This window comes from Galleria mellonella, unplaced genomic scaffold (assembly GCF_026898425.1).
Source record: "Galleria mellonella isolate WM207_F2 unplaced genomic scaffold, CSIRO_AGI_GalMel_v1 utg63, whole genome shotgun sequence".
Classification (NCBI taxonomy): domain Eukaryota; kingdom Metazoa; phylum Arthropoda; class Insecta; order Lepidoptera; family Pyralidae; genus Galleria; species Galleria mellonella.
Genome location: NW_026442130.1, coordinates 12367645 through 12387627, shown reverse-complemented (window position 1 = coordinate 12387627; position 19983 = coordinate 12367645). Strand labels below are relative to the sequence as shown.

The window sequence follows — 19983 nt, the reverse complement described above, 5'->3', positions numbered from 1 at the left end:
TTTTAAAAGGAATATGCTCTTGTCTTGAAGGTTACGATGGACCTACTTTCAGTAGCTTAGTAAGTCTCATAGAATTCTACAGGAATTCTTCGGTAAATTCACCACAGTGTAGTAACTGACTTCATTACCCTTTTCATCTATCGCTGGTAGCACGTCACGTGGCAACGTACCGCGTTATTGCAAGTGGACCAATATCATCCAAGACAACTAGATAAATTGGTTATTTATTGCATGAATTATTGATGAATATTAAATAGATATGATATAATATAAGAGACGGTTTTAATGCTAAAGAATTTTTAGCAGACAAACTTCAGGTAGGAGGAATTTATAATAGATTGTTATATTATGACAACGGAAAGTCCAGATACAAGGAGTATTATACAGAAATTACATTTAAATTTAGGTAATTTTAGGACATTATTTCTGAGTTCTCACAGAAGGGCGAGTGGTAGACTAGTTATTCCATAAATCTTAACCAAATACCAATATCATACACACGGCTTGATATATTTTATATGGAGAATCTCCAAAACATGATATAGTAATAAATAAGGTGGTACTGACTGCCCACGATTTGGGAACACCCATTTCCGTCACGTAATTACGGCTATGGGATGGGATAGATCGACCTTGGTGGTGTAATCAAAGTATCCAGCACTTTTCGTGTTTAACAATTACATTCGTCGTGGGGGTTAAGAAAGTTTCTACCTGATTAGGAAAAGGAGGGTTATGTTTCTTTGGGAATAAAATCCAATTTCACTAGTAGCTCTATTTTGACTCTGTAATAGTATAAGTATGTCCGGATATTTGGCACAGTGAGTAGCCTAAACAGTTTCATGGATTTATATAAATTAGGCGTCGTTAAATACACTGTGATAAAAGAGGAAAACTCGACTGCAAAATTAGTTTTTGTAAGTTTATAGTCACCATGTTTATTTTATATTGGTTTGTAGGAAATAAATAAAAGTAATGCCCCGTTGTTTTACATATTTAACAATGTCTCATCGTAGTTTGATGACTAACAACTTTTGCATTCGAAATATTTTATTCCAATGTTGAATTGTCTAAGCATAAAACATACAGGTGAATTGTGAACTTTATTCTTTTGGTTCCCTTTTTGTTACCATGTAACCATTGCAATATGTATTAAAATTCAATATATTTATTAATATATTGAATTATATATTGAATAATTAATTCTAGTATTAAAATGTAATACTAGAATTAAAGTAATTTAAAACGGTTATCTTAGATATCCTAATTGAATTAGGCGTAGCCAAGTATATTTGAGTCAACCGCTATCAGACGAAATCAAAAATATAAAATGGATTAAGAACTTGATAAACAGTTTTAATTTAAAGTTAAAAGCAATAAAAATCATATACATTTTATCGTTATCAGAATCAATATTATTTTATAATTATAAAACAATGACAAAGATTATAAGAATTGGATTTATTTAATGGTTAATAAAATACATATAGGACTAAGGGAAGAATTATTAAATTAATCGCATCTAAACACGGCATGTAACTCGATTTTAACTCACGTTTCGTAACCACTCACGTTAGCCACGCCAATTTTGAACACAACGATTATTTTGAATCAATTTGTTTACATCGTAATAGTAATTGAAAAGTTCCGATAGCGAAACGTTAAAATTTAATTATCGATTTAAATACTCGATTTCTTACATGAAATAATCAATTACTCAAGTACTCGGATCCGATAAATCGCAGCGGACCGATGCGAAATCGATAAAACGACAAAACTGGCAGCTATTGTTGCGTATAAAAAAAAAAACTGAGCGATTTGAAAAGCAATTGCGGCAATACACTACGGTGAACTACAATTAACCAGTGTATTGTTATTCGTGATCGGTATTGCACAAGTATTAGAGTTGAGTATTGCATAAAATCTTTCTATAAGGCCGATCGAGCAATCTCGTTTACTTTTGAGCTTGGTTACGGAGATGGAAGCGAGCTGGTACTAGAGAAAAAGAATGGTCTCAGGTTTTTTGTTAAGAAAACCCGTAAAAAATCTTTCGAGTGTTAGCACAGCTGTACTGTAGGGCGATTTTATTACACAGCTCTCGTAATGGCTGGCAATGTGTATATTTATGGCTGGCAATATGTAATGTGGTTGGTTTATATGCCTATATTGAGCTTTATTAAGATCGTTCGTCGATTGTTTTTGTAGCTGCATCGATGCATGATTGCTTGTATATTCTCAAAGTGCCTACTGGTCTTTTTGAGATTATTGTTAATTTTGTTAAGATTGGATAATGTATATCAAACAGATGTTTATTATATAAAAAAAAAAGAAAAAATATTGTAAATAAATACATAGAAAACAAAAGGATTGGACACTTGAACTAGTAACTCGTGACATTTCTTTTTTCAATGAATGAAAATTGAAATATAACCCCACCTGTGCTATCGGTATACGCTGGCGGGGCACCAGTGAGGGATAATAAGTGAGGATGAAGCAGGTCAGTTTGTTTATCGTGATGAATTCATCTAAAATTAACCAAGATAGTTTCCAGGGGGAACCGCGTGGAGGTCGACCTGTTAGGGTATATTGTTAGTAATGAGCCTGTTAGATCTCATTACTAACAATCCCTTTCCCCTCGAACCATGACATTAGAAAGGAGTCTGTAACTTAACTACTTAATAAATTACTACTAAGTACTTTTAAACATATTTTAAATATAAATTGTTACTGGGTAACATAAATCATTTAAATATTTGTCTATGAATTGTACAGTCAGCCCCAAAATATCTATGACAGTTGTGTTTTTAGCTATAATTACCCACGATCGGGTTCCATTCATTTTTAAGATAGTTTTTTATAAGAAGTTTCTCTTTGGCTTTTTAAAGTTTAGCTTTGTGTGTATATTATGCGATATCTTGGCCAATTTTAACTATAATTCTTTTTTACTTGCGTGTTTGTTTCATATTTATTTTTAAACTATTTAAAAAAATGTCTCTTCATGTTTTGAAATTTATCTATATATATATTTCTGTTTCATTGTATATTTGTTTTATGTATGTCTATCGATTGAGTGAATTATGAACCGATTTTAAAAATTAATTTTGCATTCAAAAGCGGATACTAGAGGTAGTTCCATTGTTACCAAGACAGGATCTGAAAATGAGATCACAGGGATCGCAAAGTTTGGCATCGACTTCCAACAGATTTTGTCCTTTAAATTGACAGCCTAATATTGCTTTATGTTTCGCTTATTGGTTTCTGTTTCATCTTTTTTTTTGAAGTCGGTTTAATTTTTTTTACAACACAGGGACAAACGAGCATGCAGCTCACTTGATGGTAAGTGAGTACCGCCGCTCATGATCACCCAAAACACCAACGGCATTGCAGGCGTGCTGCCGGCCTTTTAAAAAGGAATATGCCCTTTTCATGAAGGTTATGATGTCGTATCGGTTCGGAAATACTGCTGCTGGAAGTTGATTCCAAAGAGTGGTTGTGCGTGGAAGAAAGTGCCTTGAAAAACGCACGGTGGAAGACCGCCACTCGTCCAGATGGTTGAGATAAAACTTTAGTTTAATTTTTTTTTATAAAAGTTTATATCACCACGCAACTGTTTTATTGCAAAATAAATTATTTCCCGAGTGATAAAACCGTTTGATTTCTAGTATTTTTACACATTTTTTATTCAAATAGACTAGTTTTAAAGTGATTTTTATAATCTTGTAGACCAAATCTCGCAAAGAAATTAATTTAAATAATAAATATATTATTTTAATAAATATTAAACACTAGACTACTTTTCTTTAATAATATTTATGTCTCATCGTGGGAACGTCGGCGATAGTTAAAGATTTCGACAATTCTTTCTTTTTTCTAAATATTTTTTTATACAACTTAGAATGGCAAACAAGCTGATGGTCAACCTGATGGAAAGTGATAACCGTCGCCTATAGACACGAGCAGTACCATGGACATAACAGAGTATACTGTTTCGCCCATGATACCCCCCATGCGTTGCCATTCCTGAGGATAATTAATAATGTATTTATTTAGGCGCCGTACAATCCCAGCATAGAATAGCCCACTTCTTTCTTTCCCGTGGATGTCGTAAGAGGCGACTAAAAGAAAGCAAGATATGGGCAGATAACTATGTTAAAACAACTCCAAAGCCTAACTGCGCTTGCTAAATCCCCCTGCCAAGCGTGGCAACTACTGGCAAAACGTCCTAAGGACGAGGCTTAGGTCATCTGCTACTCAAGAACCTTTTTTCCCCATCGGTTGTTGGTTAATAAAAAGGTATATAGACATATAAATTATCTATCTATATATAAAATAATTTAAGATTGTGTTGTACAAAAGACCCAAATCAGTTATCTTGATTTAAAACTAAACTATAGAATCGATTTTGATAATATTTCTATGCGACCAATCTGTAAGCATATCCTGTTAGATAACAGATTTTATTTAAATCGGTTTATAACTGACGGCTATAGTTATAAGTTAACAAACATAAACTAAATTACAAATAGAGAACGTCCTTTTTAAAGTCGATTGAAAAAAAAAGTATTAAAACGAAATATCATAATAGAATTGAAAAGTATGGTAAAAATGGTAGTATTGAATGTTTCTGTGTACGCAGGTATCACAACTGCAAAGTGACACGACCGCTTAAACGTTATTAAGAAAAGAAACCTACTCTACCGGATCTCTCTCTCTCGGAGTTTTGCATCGAAATGTCACTGTATAGGTAATAAATTCCCAAACCGCAGTTCACAATCACCAAACCAGCTAGCGGCCGAAGGTACGTCCGTTTGGGAAACTGGTCGACCTCTTACACTTTTGGAAACGATATTGGAAGTGGAACCAGCCAAACTAGACATAAAAAAACAAGCGGCAATGTTTTGTGAATTATTCAAGTTATTTAGGGTGCTGTTGGATTGGATTTTGAAGATATAGATATGTATTTTTAAGACCTATTTTTCGATGTTATTATTGAAAAGTAGATATTATATATAATCGGTAATATGTATGTACATATGTGTGCGTGTAGGTGTATGTATATAAATATAATAATGAGTAGGGATAATATTTATATTATTATATGTATCACATCTCCCATATTTAGAACTAACAAAATTTTTCATCGTGCCTCCCACCAAATTGTTTATAATTACTCCTCTCCATCCAAAGGTTGCCTGGAAGAGATCGCTCTTAGCGATAAGGTCGCCCATTGTTTTCTCATTGTAATTATTACTTGTAATTGTTTATATTTATAATAAGTTTACTATTGTAATCTTTTGGAGGAAACAATAAAGAGTATCTATCTATCTATCTGTCTATATTGCAGATTTATAAAATTGCATTAACGTTGTAATCATCATATCAGCCTTCCAACTGTCCACTGCTGAGCATAAGCCTCTCCCTTGGCTGGAATGACAGCAAGTTGCCTTGCTTTGCTTGGGAGGTGATTTGGCAATCGCAGTTAGGCTTAAGAAATGTTTTAAGAGGGATGTTGCTGCCTATCCCTCGCCCTTCCTTAATCGCCTCTTACGACATCCACGGGAAAGGAAGGGGTGGCCTATACTATGCCTTAATAAACATTACGACGGCTACTAAATATTAATCTTCAATGACATTGCAATTGCATGTTATTTAATTAAGAACTTTACCATGCACAGTATAAGAATCAGGTTTGGTTTATTCTTTGTTTTTAGCAAACTCACGTAAGTCTTGATTTTACCAATACCTAAACAGGTAATTTAAAAATAAATAAAGTTACACCAATGACGCATGTACCTTAACACAACATGTGGAATTTAATATAATTTATTAATATATTTTATATTAAATCTTGTTTCAATATTTTTAAGGCGTATTAGCATTATATAATATTATTATTAAATAAAGGACCAACCATAAGCTAATCCGCTGATGATAAATAGTATGGAGTCATATCAGTCGTTAACTGTCCATTACTGGGCATAGGCCTCCCCCCTATTAGGGTATTTTGCCCGTAGTTGCCACGCTTGGCAGGCGGATTTGACAACCGCAGTTAGGCTTTGAAGTTGTTTTAACATGGATGTTATCTGCCCATCCCTCGTTTTCCTTTAGTCGCCTCTTACGACATCCACGGAAAAGGAGTGGCCTATTCTATATGCTGGGATTATACGGCACCTAAATAAATACATTATTAATTATCCTCAGGAACGGCAACGCATGGGGGGTATCATGGGCGAAACAGTATACTCTGTTATGTCCATGGTACTGCTCATGTCTATAGGCGACGGTTACCACTTTCCATCAGGAGGACCGTCTGTTTGCCATTCTAAGTTGTATAAAAAAAAAATATTTAGAAAAAGAAAGAATTATCGAAATCTTTAACTATCGCTATGTTCCCACGATGAGACATAAATATTATTAAAGGAAAGTAGTCTAGTGTTTAATATTTATTAAAATAATATATTTATTATTTAAATAATTTTCTTTGCGAGATTTGGTCCACAGCATTATAAAAATCATAGTCGTCATAAGAGTCATATCAGTCGTTAACTGTCCATTGCTGGGCATAGGTCTTCCCCTGTTAGGGTATTTTGCCATATAGTTGCCACGCTTGACAGGCGGCTTGGTAAACGCAGTTAGGAATTGGTGATGTTTTAAGAGGGACGCTGCTGCCCATCCCTCGACTATTAAGTTCCTCTAGTCACATCTTAACGACACCCACGGGAAAGGAAGGGGGGGGCCTATTCTATGACGGGACCACACGGCACATAGTACCGAGTACAAATAAAAATCGATTAATTAATCCAACGTTTGTATTTTTACTAATTTCAATTAAAGAGTCTTTCTGTGGTAATTTCAACAGTACTTATATCTTTTTTTTTTCTAAATGCAAATAGCACATGTACTTACAGATACAAGGATTAATTCACATATAATATACAAGTAAATATACAATAAGTAAGGATAGTAAATTTATTTTATATTATTATGTGACATCCATGGTACTGCTCATGTCTATAGGCTCTGGTTGCCACTTTCCATCAGGTGGGCCTTCAGCATGTTTGCTATTTTAAATTGCATAAAAAATATTGTTATCTATATTTCATACTAGTGTTATTTTAGTAGTTATTATTATTTCCTTTGCAAATGAATTAATTTATTTATTCATTAGTACAAATATGTGTACATGGCGGACTTAATGCTAAAAGCATTCTCTCCCAGTCAACCATAAGGAAGTGTCAGAATACATACTAAAATTACTTATATAAACGAATAAATATATATGAATAACAAATATACTTACACATATATGATATATACTATATTATACACGAAATTGGGAATAATATAAAGCACTTACTTATTAATCTTTAATTATGTAGTTTTTGTTTATTAAATATTCTTTAAATTTATATAAAAAAATTAAATATGTAAACTACTGTACCCTGACCTTCATAACACAAGACTTTCCTATCATGGATGCTAGAGACACATTATTGAGAATCAGCAAGTATTGTAAATCTTGTAAACTTGGTTAGCTTTTCATTATATTATATGCAAAACATACGATAATTGTAAATGCAATGTGATCAACATTCCAGCTAAATATTATACCATCTGACTAGTACACATCAGTCAGTAGCACAAATAAACAATGCGAGACTAGTCCAGCATGCTGCTGATGTAATAATAACCCAGTTAGCAGAACCGGGTCAATAGCGAGGTCAAGGCGGCGCTATTGTAATGCAATGAGCTATTTACATTAAACTATTTAATTACGCGTAATTACATAATTAAGCCGTGCAGTTCAGATAAACCAGTTTCGACTCAAGGATCGGCCACGAATTCGAGATCGAGGGTGAGACAACGTAAAACCACTTTTGCGGATGTAAAAGCGAGTGCAGTATTTGGTAATTATAATTATTTTAATTGATTTTTAAGTATCGTTAATTTTTCTGCATAATGAGACCCCGTTCACTGTAACTGTTTATAGTAGGAACTGGTTTTAAAAACATGAGAAAATGATCAAAACTAGACAGCGTGTAACAGTTCGAGTTATGTGCACGTTGAAATTGAAATAATAAGTGTCCTTTTAAGAGAATGTTCTCAAAGGAAAGAGTAGAAAAATAATAATAATAAAAAAATGAAGTCTTACACATTAACATGATGCGTGAAAATGAAAAAAAAAAAAAACATGATGCATGGAATAGTTATAAAACACTCTTAAGAGATTCTAATGATTTGAATGATTTAGTAATTCATATGTATTTGCACTAGATGGAGTGACGACCTCAAATGCATTGCAGGGAGTCAGTGGATGTAGATGGCTCAGGACTTGTTTATGACAGTCTATAGGGAAGGCCTATACTCAGCAATGGACAGATATATGAGATGCTGATAATGTATTTGCATTACAATTCCATCTATTTTTGGATTGAAACCGAGGTAAAAAACAGAGGTTATTAATTACTATACATTTCGTATTTGTTCCAGATAGATAACGAATTTATTTCCCAATTCCAGCTCGTCACATGTCTAACACGTTAGAAAGTTGCCAAAAGTTGTGTCAAATGAAGTTTTTAATTAAAAACTACTTTCGGTACAGCACCATAATTCACGCGACTCCGTTGGCATCGGTGAAATCAAATGTTTGAACATCACACAGAACTGGAAATGAGCTCGTTTCTGATTGCGATGTTCTCAAAGCTAAAAGGAAATAACACGATAAACTTATTAGAATATAAATATTATATACTAAACCAGAAGCAGGCTTCATTTAATGCAATATTCTCAATGATTATCATATAAAACTCGTTGACCCGAAATTAAAAGGGAAAACTTGTTTAAAAGCATTACTTAAAGGAAAATTTTAATCCGCCAAAATGCGGAAAGGACGGCATCGCAACTATTTATGCTATGTAATAGGGCGCCCTAGCAGTAGGAATTCAGTGCGTCATAAACTGGATGAAACTGGTAATTTTTGGGCAAATGCCATAAATTTGCGAGTAATAACAGTACGCGTCGGCCTGCGCGCTATTCGTTTTTATTTACGACTGTACTTGTTTCACATTCAGCCGGTTATAACTTTTATACACGACTGTATTCCCTTGATTTTTTTTTTTATTCAATTTTTTATTTTCCAGTATCTGTATTCGGCGGTTTTTATCGTTCTTTGTCTGTTGGAATTGGTGGCTTTTGCCTTATTCAAAGGATTCGATATTAATGTTATTACAATTCTTGTTGCATTATATAAATGACATACAAAAGCAATTGTTTTGAATTCCAGACAAATTTTCATATTGAAGTCTAGGGCAGCATGGTGTCCGACCTTAGCCTGTTCCACAACGGAACAAATGTACTAAAAAAAAATTGTTTTGGGAGCTTGTTTTTATTATGTATTCCGGTTTTGTGTGCATATTATTTTTTATTTTATTTTAAACTTTCATATTTGTGAAATATGATTATTATAAATATTATTTGAATGTAAAACGCTGCAACTAATTTGCATTTTTATTCACTTGAGTTAGAAATATAATAGGTACTATTATAATGGAAATCGTATTATATTTTTACCTGTTCATTATTAATTTTTTGTTTGGTGAAAGTTACCAACCTATATTATCCGAAAAGAAAATTATACACAGGCATACATTTAAATGAATATACATTAGTTGCTAGTTAATAAATACTTACTATAATAGAAATAATTGGGTATAATTATTTATGCTATAATACATGTAAATAATAGATATCCCATCGTTTTTTTCTATTCATTCTCCCATATTTATTAGTAAATACTATTTACAATTAGTTGCCTGTTTGAAATGTAGTTAGTTATTTAATTTTTTTTACCAAATATCTTGAATAAATTTACTTCTATTCTATGAAGTGAACATATTCTGAATTACGTATTTGTTTTCTAATTTGTAATTGGTTAAGTGTCCATCTTTTATTAGTTTATCTATGTGTATTCGATTAAAAATCGATTTCCATTAAATACGAAGGTTCATGAAATTATTTCTATAATTATAAAACGCTTCCAGTTCCAATAGATACAATATTTATTACGAGATTGAACTACATAATAACAGACAATGATATAAACATAATGGCCTAGTTTTTGTGTTTGTACCGTGGTTGTGTGAGTGAGTAAGCGCCATGACACGACCGGTTTGTTTACATTAATCACCGGCATTGTAGCTGTGTGTATCGTGCAAGCGTCCCAGTGTGAGTCATGTCGCTACGTCACTTTGTTTACAACTGTGCAAGTGTGCTGTTCAATTCTGTAGCGGATTCGAAATGTTTCACAATGTGCGTGGATACGTCACGTGGGTAGCTTAGCACGTGCACGTGTGGGTGTGTTCGCGTGCCGGCGTGACGTCAGACGCCATTTCGTCACAGTCATGCTTGTGTGCGTGCACACCTATTCATCGTAGTGTGAGTGCAATGCGTCAAGTCAATGTTACATTTTTGTGACCTTAACCGCTAGTTATTTATTAAATATCTTTACAAAATCAATTATTTCTATATTAGGACTATTATTGACGAATGACAAATCAACTTCCTTTCCAAGTATATATTTACCATCAGTGCTGTACCTATTACACTGTGAACATTATCAATGTTCCGATGTGAATGTGTCAAACCAGACTTGTATGTGCACATAACGCACACACACTGGTATATTTGAGGGAAGAGATTATTTGGATCTGTAACAAAGGGGTGTGGATATCTTTGTTGCATATCTTTATATTGCCTTGTAGTTTTAATAACAATGATTAATAATAAAACCAATAAGTTTATTTCTTTAGATTATTTCATTTGAAACTTTTTTTTATTAGAGGTATGTCTTTTAGCAGTGTGGTTCCAGCATAGACTGAGTCACTCTTTGCTTTTCCGTGGGTATCGTAAGAGTTGATGAAGGGAATTTAATGGTCGAGGGTCAGGCAGCAGCGTCCCCTTTGACATGTTTCCAGCCTAACTGTGGTTACCAATCCGCCTGCCAAGCATAACTACCGACAAAGCCGCCCAAGGGGGAAGCCAATGTTTAACAATGGACAGACAGACAACTGCTGATGTGATGATGACTGTCAGTCATGATTAGTGTCTTGCAAGCAGAATGCGTGCAATGTAGTGTTTCGGTCTGAGGGGTAAGACAATCAGTACCACATGGATATATTTTTTGTTACTGGGTGATAATAGAATGGTAACCCGCCCGCGCTATCGGTATACACCGGCGGGCACCAGTGAAGAATAATAGGTGAGAATGAAGCAGGTCAGTTAGCCCATCGTGACGAATTCAACAAGAATTGTTCACGATGGTTTGGCCATGGATATATTGCAGTTCTACTGCAGAAGTGCAATAGTAGGTGAAAAACGGGTGACACGTAGGTGCTGATTTTTTTAAATGAATGAAAATGGAAGTAACCCTTCCTGCCATATTGGTTTAAACTACTTTCAATGAAATAAGTTGTCCGCACGTTTACGATTCCCGGTATTTAAAAAAAATAATCAATAATATGTAGCGTGGGTGTAATTTATTAATTTTAATTAATTTTGTAATTAATTTTCTCTTCAGTTACGTTATTTTTTTTTATAGTATAACGCCTTTCAATTATAATTCTATAATTATCTAGTTATAACGGCAGAAACTTTATGTAATGAACAAACTTTTTAGTTAAAAGGCTGAGATAAAATCTAATAATATTTTGTAGTGAAGAATTTTAAATAGTTGAAATAAAAAAAAAAAGAATGTTCCAGATTTAAAGACTGTTTTATCTATTTTATTAAAATTATTCAATAATAAAAAAAAAATGTATATTTTATTATCTTTTTGTGTGTTTTCTAACTAAGCTATGTTAGACTTCGATGCAAAATCTAACCGGTGCTTAAAGGAGGGTGGAATCGGGGCCGGTGTTTTAGTAACAAGTGTTCGTGAAAACAGCAACATCTGTGGCACTGTTGCGAATCGCTCCTAGGGGAGATATTATACGAACTTATCTTCACCCTGCTCTAACATTTTGAACTTTAAATATTCAGCATTAAGAATGAGTAATATTTATATGTAGACATTTGATGTCACATGACTGAATTTTGGAATACTATCGATGTGTAAAGTAACATTGGAGTTCTTAAAGTTGATATTAATACATTCAAATCAATAGTTTTTCTTCATAAATACAGTACTTATTCAGGTGAATTATGAATACTAGTTTTTACTCGCGATTTTGTCTACGTGACCAGGATAAAAAGTAGCTCATATTCTTCATCTTATACATACTAAACTTCATAACGTTTGAATAAGCCTTTAAGGTGGCAATAAAAGAATTATATAGTAAGGAATACGCAAGAAACCAAGTAGCAAATAAATACACTTCTAAGATGTTGACGTAGATCAAACTATGTATGTATAAATATACGAGGTCTGTCCGGAAAGTTCGTATAAAAGTGTTCTGGAATGCGAGAAAGAGGAGTGGGGAGGCCAGGTAAGCGCAGGACCCCTTCCTTATGTCCCTAACAATGCTTCAGTTCTGGTCTGACCGCCGTGCGGTGCGAACTGGCTTGTCACGCCATCTGTGAAGTTACCTCTTAACGAAACCCCGTCGGCATGGAGCCCGCTTCCGTTGAAGAGCAGCGCGTCGTAATCAAGTTTCTCTCGAAACTCGGCAAGAATGGCCGTGAAAAGCAAAGAGTGGAAGACATCCGGGGAACCACGAACAAAAAAATCAAGAAAATCCCGCTCAAATGTCAAGACAATGTTGATTGTTTTTTTCGATGTTCGGGGGATTGTCCATCAAGAATTCGTCCCTCCAGGCCAGACAGTTGATGGAAAATTCTACGTCGATGTGCTCAGACGCCTCAAAGCTCGTGTGGCACGAGTTCGTCCAGAATTGGCGCGAGAGGGGCGTTGGATTCTTCACCACGACAATGCCCCTGCCCACACCTCTCTTGTTGTCCGTGAGTTTTTGAGTAAAAATTCCATTACGGTGACCGAACACCCCCCTATTCGCCGGATTTGGCCCCGTGTGACTTCTTTTTGTTCCCAAAAACCAAATTGGTACTTCGGGGGCGGCATTTGGGGGACATAAATGAGATAAAAAAAGCTACGACGGGGCAGCTGAGAAACCTACAACCAGAGGACTTTCAAGGAGCCTTCTCACAGTGGAAACGGCGTTGGCACAAGTGCATTATGTCACAGGGGGAGTACTTTGAAGGGGATAAAATTGATTTACCTGAATAATTGTAAAATAAAATTTTTAAAAAACTTTTATACGTACTTTCCGGACAAACCTCGTACATACGACATGTTATATACAGTGAGAGCTGTCAAAATATTTACCAGGTTAGCAGTATTGAGCTACGGCGCCATGTATCCAGTGCAAACTCAATATCGACAGAAGGCGGGGCGAGTACGTTCATCGCGTTCAAACCCTAGCTTCACACCTGCCTACGCACAGGTGCCGGAAATCTATTAACACATGACACGCGAGTCTTTGTTCCATAAACGTTCTAAAAACTGTAGGAAAATTGCGTGAAACGGAACGCTTCCAAGTATTACTATTAGGTTAGTTAGGGCGTTAATAGCGATTCAGCGTTTCCTTGAATTATTTTTAAAATAGTCTTTGCAAACATGTTTATACTTCTTTCATTATATTTATCAATTTTATTTCTAAAATAGACTGTCTACAGTAGTATGTAATGGTTTTAAAAAGTATAAAAGTAAAATTCTAATATTAATTTTTGTCACGTTCAAAACCTTGGACCGGAATTTATTTAAACTGTATATATATATATATATATATATATATATATATATATATATATATATATATATATATATATAACGATGGTATGATACATCATACCATCATTATCAACACCCACTCACTATACACTATACACGTTCCATTTAACGCGCAATTTGAAGTAGGTAACCGTTTCGACCCGCATGACAGATGTCACTTTTCTTTTTTTTTTCATAAGCAACGGACTCAGGTAACATGGCCGCCAACGCAACTAAATGCAAACGAACTCCATTAGCGCAGTAAAATATCCGGACGTTCGAATTTATTGTTGGCTTTTACAATGACTGGTCAAGGAAACGAGTGGTGAGTGTTATAAAAAGTTGTTTATTGTTATTGTGGGCTTCGGTAGATGTCTGGATTATGCGCGCAGTTACAAGGAACTTTTATAAGGTATTTTGATTGAATAGGATCATTGACAACTATCATATATGTATATATAGCTCAACGTAACAACATAGAGTTCAACTATACTTTTAGGTACAAAAAGCACGAAAATAAAAATGATAATATCAAGTTTTTTATTTGCCTTCAACATTTCAGAGAAATTTATTTCTTGGTATTTGGGTTAAACATTGATTTTGACAGTCGTATGAAACGTATGAACCTATACAACGACATCGTGTTTTATTTGGATTAAATTGGATCATTTAAACATAATAAGTTTTATACTGATGTTTCTATAACGTATTTCAATTTATCACCCAAGATAATAGTATCAACTGACTATCAAAAGAGCATACATGTATATGTTTATATATACACACACATATACATATACATACACATATATGTTCTACTACTACAATAAATATGAAGTCATGAAGAGGGCACTTCCTTTGCCAATAACTCAAGTAGGGATCATGCGGGGCCAGATGTTCTATGTAATGCTATTTTTTGCTACAAGGCGCATTAAGCATTTTTTTTAAATAATTAAGCTGTAGACGATGGCATTATTTTGTACGAAGTAACCCATTATTTCCTTTTCGTATGGGAATTTCCAAGAAGTCTTAGTACAGTGAAAGCTTACGTCACATTTACGTTTAAAATTTCACCTAAACTCCTTTTGAGTCCTGTCCTGATTCCTGTCAGTCGATTGTCAGTCACTTAACATTACATTTTAATATTGTTTTCCCGAGAAATATTCTTAGCAACTTCTCTTTCTCAAATTGTCTTTATATGAACAATATTTTGAAAATCAGCACTTTAAATACTAACTTAAAAACTTATTATTAGGTTTGATGGTTGTTAGGCCTCACTTACATTTAAATGTTAAGTAAGATTAATAAAAACAAAATTAAACAATAAAAGATAAGATATAAACCATGATTTTTTAACATGTACTTTTTAAGGTTCATATTGTAGTAAAGTAGGCATTTGAAGCCGAATGTATAATTAAATCTAAAGACACAGTGTAACGTACTATTGAATCCTCTTTATAAAAAAAAAAAACTTTTTTTTATTCAACTCATGTACACAAACATCGAAGAAAAAATCAATTTGCAAGGTCAAGGAACGCTGGTGTTACCAGTACTATTGAATTTTAATGGTATCCCCGCACAATATACTTCTATTTTTTTTTCATTTAAATTTATTTTAACATCAAATATAAAAGCTGAGAGTACACCTGCAATGCTTCTGGTGTTGCAGGCGATCATGGGCGGCCGTAGTCACTTCATCAGGTAAGCCGCATGCTTTTGCTAAGAAGCAATTTGTAAGGCCGAGGAATACTGATGACATTAGTACCATACAACCTTAATCTATTCATATATGTTCATAAAAATGACTAGCTAAATAGGTTGTTAAGCATAAAACTCGAGAACAGCTGGACTAGTTTAGTTTTTTTTTAAAATGCTTTGAAGACTGAGGAAGGCTCTTATGTAGAAAAAATTGGAAAAATTCCTCGAAAAAACTTTATTGTTTCCATACAACAATTATATTCCTAGTTACCCATTCAAACACTTCGTAGACGGACTACCACAATCTATGTAATAGCTTTGAACAGAACGATGTCCATTGTATCACCTAGCTATTCATACAAAAACATAATTTTTCAATCCAGGTAAACATCAAATGTGTGCAAACACCGATGGAAAAAGCAATTTGCAACGCCAAGGCAATGGCGAAGCGACCAGTATCATTGAACCTTAATATTATTCTTACAAAACACATCGTTTTTTTTTTTTTTCAAAACAAATGGACATCAAATGTACACAAACACTGAAGAAAAAAGCAATTTGCAAGGCCAAGGAATGCTGGTAGCATCAAGAGTGCGACGACCGCACGTAAATAAAGCATCGTGGAGTATTGACGGCGAGGTCATTGTCTCTTACGTAAATAATGTAAGACGTATTCGGCCCAAGATACCTCAAGGCTGATTCGGAGGCGATTTTATCGTATACTTATATTTAGCAGACGTTTTGATAACGAGCAGTCAACGTCTTCGAGAGCCACTGATCTATATGGATGCTCTGTGAGACCTATAATTATTAGACCTTCATGTTTGTATAGTATACAATTTTAGAGACATATTAAAGCGTATATATGCAATTATATGTTTTGGTGATTAACGAATAGAGAACATCGTAAAGATTAAATTATATATAGATAAAAAAAACCTGATTCAAATCACAAACGAATGTAAGAATAGCATTATTTGATGGTTTGTTCTGTGGTTGATAATATATAACAGTAATAGCTTGTTTCAAGTTTGGAAACTATTTCAAAAACAATACAATCTAAGATATGTTTACTATCAATCCAAATTTAGATATGGCGTGAATTTACAGGGTACAGAGGAATAATCCGAATCCTCAGGAATAGCAACGCATGGGGGGTATCATGGGCGAAACAGTATACTCTGTTATGTCCATGGTACTGCTCATGTCTATAGGCGACGGTTACCACTTTGCATCAGGTGGGCCGTCAGCTTGTTTGCCATTCTAAGTTGTATAAAAAAAAAAACTTGAGGTTTTATGTCTATTATAAATTGTAGTGCTATTACAGAAAACGTCATACTCTTAGTTTAGGAAAACATACTGTGGCTACTTTATGGTCTACGCAGTAACTTTCTAGTGTATTTTTCTTTTTGTCAACCGATTTTAAAAGAGAAGAGTTCTATTTCTTTTTATGTTTGTTACTTCAGAACTTAGTAATTTATGAACCAATTTGGGAAATTCTTTTATTGTTATCTTACTTTCAGGCCGATTCCATAGACATTTTCTCGGTTGGTTTCAGTATTTTAGTTTTTTAATCAAAATATCCGATTTTGTCACGATTGAAGTATTTTTTTTGTGAAACAACATTTTAATTCTTTACTTCGGTCTATCTATTTTTTTATGGCTGATAATGAAATAGTAACCCCACCCGCGCTATCGGTATACACCGGCGGGGCACCAGTGAAGGATGATAGGTGAGGATGAAGCAGATCAGTTAGCCCATCCTGACAAATTCAACTAGAATTAGCCACAATGGTTTCCAGGGAGTAAGTACCACGTGGAGGCCGACTTGACAGGGTATATTGCTAGTAATGGGGTTATTTGACCCCATTACTAACAATCCCTTTCACCCCCGGTCTATCTATTTGATTATGGAAAAAAATTAAGTATATAAATTAATTTGGGCGAGAATCTTCATTGTATGTTTACTTTACAAACCACAATGTATGAGAACAACATACAAACAATATGACAGCTGCCAAAATCTCGTCTAGAGTCCATTAAGGTGGAAAGAAATTACTCAGTTTCTCACGAACAGACTTACATCAGTAGTAAATAAGAATAGGTTCACATAAGCCTCAATACTTGCAAAACCAAATGGAGATGAATCATGGAAACCAACTCGAACAACAATAGAATTGACGAAGAGTCTTAAGAGTCGATAAGGGTTTAATTTTCAATTACCCTCGACTTGAACAATGCCGCCCTTTCGGCTCTAGATTATTAACTGGTTGTTGCACGCGATTCCGTCCGAATGGAATTTGAGATTAATTTCATGATCTCGGTTTTTCAATCACACGTAATTTTACTCCCACGTACAGTTTTGGTCTCGTTATGATTGCAGCGTGTAAGTATTTGGTTATCTATATATACATCATTTTTTTTATTTACAATAAAGACTGTCGTATGGCTCTGGCATAGATCGTCATAGTCGTAGAATACTGACGGATCTGACAAAGATTACATATAAAGATCCGTCAGTATTCTACGACTATGACGAGATGAGACCAGCCCTTTATTTCCCGTAGGTGTCGTAAAAGGCGACTTAAGGGTTGAAGGATGGGTGATAGCGTCTCTTTTAAAACATCACCAATGCCTAATTGCAGTTGCCAACACGCCTACCAAACGTGGCAACTACTGGCACAACCCCCTATATGGGACAAGCCTTTGTTTTTTTTTTAATGGATGTCAATGAAATGGCAGGCGGGGGGCTGCGCTATCGGTACACACTGACGAGGCACCAGTGAATGAATAAGTGAGGATGAAACAGGTTAGTTAGCCCATCATGACGAATTCATCAATCATTAACCACGACGGTTTCCAGGGGTAACCGCGTGGAGGTCGACCTGATAGGATATATTGCCAGCAATGGGGCAGTCAGACCCCATTATTAACAATCCCTTTTTCCGCGACAGGCCTGTGTTACCGGCTAAATGTAATAGTTAATTGTCTGGACCACACGGCACTATGACACTACGTATACTTGATAAATATAATTTACCCGTATGTATGTAATGCTCAAGAGACCCACCACAAAGTGATACCAGCTGAGAATATAAGCGTTGCGTGTAAGTAATAGACGTCTGCGGTGTTTAATTGAAAAATTACTGCGCAAAATGTTTCACTTCGCTGTAAACGGTGTAATTATACATGTTGATGGATAACGTAATTTGACCAACTGAAAAACACAACGGCTTTTACTCAGTGTCAGAAGCGATGAAAATGATAAAATTGATCGGCCATTTCCTCTCAGAAGATACTTTCAATCGAATTGTTTATCGACTGTAACTTGAAATGCGTTTCGAATCATACAACTTTAATGTTTTTTAAACGTTGTAGATAATTTGTTGTGTGTAGGAAGTGACGATATATAATTAAAGATTGTGTCCCATTACAAAAAAAAAAAAATACCGGCTTCAATTGTGACAAAACCAGTTTTATTTTGGTCTAAAAATTACTCAATAGATTTTGATAAAATGTCTATGGCACCAATCTGTAAGTACATTCTTTCAGATAAAAAAAAGATGTTTCCAAATCGCTTTAGAACTGCCAGAGTTATGAGGTAACAAACAAAAAAAAAAAAAAGAAAACAATCGAATCTTTTTTTTTTATTTTAACTTTTTGATGTAGGTTGAAAATTACAGTAGCTAACTCGAAATGTTTGACTCAGTTACAGACAGGATATATACAGACACGATATGTCCTCTAAGCAAAATTTTTGGCTGACAAAGATAACATAGTCATTGACACGACGACGTTTCAGTTTAGATATGTTTGCTGCATAGACAATGGCGTCGGATATGAGTCGCCATTCTTTAAATCTATCTTGAAAACTAATATTTTATTTTGATATTTTATGAAAGTAATATTTTTTGAACCTTTATAAGCCAAATTAAAAACAGCCTCCTCATAAGGAAGGTTTTGCCAGTAGTTGCCACGCTTGGCAGGCGAGTTGACAACCGCAGTTTAGCTTTTGGTGATATTTTTTAGGAACCATTACTGTCTATCCCTCGACCATAAGCTCCCTTAGTCTCTTACGACACCCACGAGAAAGGAAAGGGCCTATTCTATGCCGGGACCACACGACTAAAATGGATTATACTTATTCAATATTAATAATCTATGATTCATATTTATTATTAACATTGTTGGTTTAGCCTTCATGTTGCACAACGAATGAAACATACGACAAATTAAACTTTTATACATAAAGCGTATTTATTTGATTTCCAGCAAATACAAACAAAGTATTAAATTGAATGTTATCAGCTTTGATGTCGTATATCCAGTAACAATGTGTGTATTTATAAATTTATTACAGTTTCGCCTATTATTTATTCAGTGGTTGCATCACTTTTTGCCGTTTCGAATTGCGGATGCTACTTTTAAACATAGAATCAAGTAGCAAAGAGCAAAATTTATAATACTATGATCTAGCATGACATATGGCCAGATAAAAAAGCTGCATA

The 19983-nt window shown here is 34.4% G+C and overlaps 1 protein-coding gene across 2 annotated transcripts in view; it reads right to left on the bottom strand.

Moving 5' to 3' along the window:
- LOC113514170 (zinc finger SWIM domain-containing protein 4-like) overlaps positions 1 to 19983 on the bottom strand; it is a 93583-nt gene that overhangs the window by 24113 nt on the left and 49487 nt on the right. The window lies entirely within an intron of this gene.